Genomic DNA, 3081 nt, shown 5'->3' with positions numbered 1-3081 from the left:
TAGTTGTTCTAAGAATAACTTAGTGTGAACACATAAAAATGTGTTTAATAAATTATTTTTTGATATTAAAAATATTTTTCAATTAAACTTAAAAATGTTCAAGTCTTTTTTAGTTGCATTTTCTTGGTTAAAATGCTTTTTTTTGTAGCATTATTGGCAATTTTTTAATTTCTTTATTGTAGGTTTTTAGTGCTTTATTTTGCTAGCCCTAGTGATGAATGATTAAGATGTCTCCAAAATCCGTGCCACGCATAATATATATGGGAGCCACATCGATGACAATAATTGAAAGACTGCAGCAAACACGACTGTGTGGCAATATTTTAGTGCACAGCTCGCATAATATTCCAAATTCTACGGATTTTAGAAATAAAATAAGCCCATTGAGTCGCAGAGTATTATATTATACACTATATATCCAACATTGAGAGTGAGTTTATAATTTTAATACCTGGCGGCCGGTCGGGCGAACTATGATGATAAGAAAATAAAATTAAATAGCGAGTTGACAAATAATATTAGTTATTTACATTTTATTTATAAATGCCTCAGTTAATTTTGATTTAAAATTAAAATAAAACTCGAGTCTTAAATACTATTTACCTATCATATTTACCAAAAGACGACTAGAGTGACACCGAATAGTTTTCTCATTTCATCGTTCGTATAATATTATATACACACATGTAGTGGAGTACTTACACTCAACAAATATGGGTTGTAGATGACAACCACTTGAAGCATGTCACGCATTCCCGGTGTAAATAATATATATATATTTTATATATATTAATTATATATAGGTATATATTTTTGATCATTAAAAACATATTCAACGAAAAATTAGGTAATAGTTTAGAATTTCAGAAGACAGTTTCGGTTTTACGATATTATGTAGATGTTGGTGACATTGTTACAAATCAATTTTTTTTTAAATTTAAATTGATTTTACAGGTCCGTTTTTCTTAAGAAGTTAAGATCTTTTATTCTTGATGTTTCCTGTAATTGGACCTAAAGTTGGGTTAGTTTAGGATGGGATTTTGTATTTTATGAGGTCACTAACATATTTTTATAGCATTCTGTTATTATGTGCATTTAACTGTTATTAGGTTTGCACCACAGGTTATTGTACCCGATATTATAATATTATGTTATTATAATAGTTATTATAGATATAATGTGAAAGAGCGTTATAATCATTTTCTCATCAATGTCGCAAGACGATATTATGCTCTCATACAGCCATTTGAACGCTAAACAATATTAAAATATTATGTACAACTGTCCCGGGCGCCAGTATTTTAGGGGTGCCAAAATGTTGTGGCCAGAAATATGTTTACTTGTGAATTATTAAAATTGTATAATTTTAATTATTTTAATAACATAATTATATAGGTATATAGTACTCGTATATTAGTATTATGCTGTTTGATATTTTTTTAATTAAAATTAATTTGCATAGTTTTATATAATTTTATTTTATTTATTCATGAAATACCTACAACTTACTTATAAGCAAGGTTTAGGTGACATAAATTCAAATGTATCTTTGCGGAGAGAGGATCAAGCAATTATTAAACAATATTTAAAAAAAAAAGCACACATTGAAAAACAAATATTCTTTTCTGTGTTCAGAATCTAAAAGGTTAATGAGGATCTATCTCCCATGTTTTCCGTATGTAGGCTCCTTAGGGGGAAGCAATTTTTTTCACCGGAGCTTAGGGGGCGCCAATTTTTTTTTGCAACTGGGCGCAAATTGTCTAAATGCGGCACTGAATATATAATATACATACGAGAATACCTAAATTATATTTGTCTTACCTACATAAATCAGGTGAAATGTACTTTTCAAATACATGGTATGCCTTGCTGGGACATATTTCGCCATTATCTTAATGCGTATAAAGGATAATATAAAATAGTCACATATTTTATATACAGTAGCGTACGCAGAATTTTAGTTCGGTTAGGGTTTTACGGGAGTAAATAATTTACATTATTTTTCCCAAACAGCTTTTACATAATTGGTTATGACAAATTATATTTAATCTCAAATTTAGTCTACAATTAGAACACTTGAGTGTTTAACCTCTGGACACCTGGTCATCTTTATAGAGCCTCTTCGGGTCGTAATAAACGTGGTAATAATCGATGGATGATAATGATATACATGATATACATGATGATACACCATATATAACGATTATGGCAGACTTTTTGTTATGTTCTAAATCAGCAAAACAACTGAAACTTTGATCGAGGTCTTTGTCATATTTGACAATTTATTTTATATCTATTAAAAATGACCAATAAATTATTGACTGAGTATTTTAATGGTAGTAAATAAGATTTTTTTGTAAAAGGAAGAAATTTCAGGGGGGGGGTCAGAACCCTGGAACCCTACCCCTGCGTACGCCACTGTACATATATGATGTTAGTAGAAAACAGAGAGTAGGTATAATATATTATGTGATATATTTAAATCTAATAAACGGTTTTCCGCCAAAATGACCCCTGACCGTTATCACTTGCACGATGACCGTTTTCCGCCCAAGGTTCAGATTTCCAGAAAAAAAATAAAAAAAATATACTATTATTTCACATATTTTTTTTCGAGAAATCTTGAACCTAAACTCATCAAATTATAATGATGACGATATATGCACCTCGCCACCTCACCTCAACTCGTATATAGTCTCTATAACATATCAACTATCAAGATCATTAATTTTCGTTAAGAGTAAAACATTACATAAAATATAAAACTATAGAATTAAATTAAACGATTAGTTTAAACAGTAGGTACACAAAGATTAATCATTACAAACACCACTAGTTAAGCGTCAAAATCAAATAAGTTAGGTCGGTATACAATTAAATTACATACACTTAAAACAAATTATAATTTATACGAAAATTCAAACATAATACTTATTAACGTATAAATTATATATTTTATTTTATTTTATTTTTTTTTTTATTCTTGGTACAGCTTCAACTGCTAAGGTTATTAGCTTGCAACAGAAAATGAGATATTTAGTTACATAAGAATGTACATAGTTTCTTAATTAGTTTTTCATA

The sequence above is a fragment of the Acyrthosiphon pisum genome, chromosome A1 (assembly GCF_005508785.2).
Source record: "Acyrthosiphon pisum isolate AL4f chromosome A1, pea_aphid_22Mar2018_4r6ur, whole genome shotgun sequence".
Classification (NCBI taxonomy): domain Eukaryota; kingdom Metazoa; phylum Arthropoda; class Insecta; order Hemiptera; family Aphididae; genus Acyrthosiphon; species Acyrthosiphon pisum.
The sequence above is the reverse complement of the archived record's forward strand: the minus strand, read 5'-3'. Positions refer to the sequence as shown.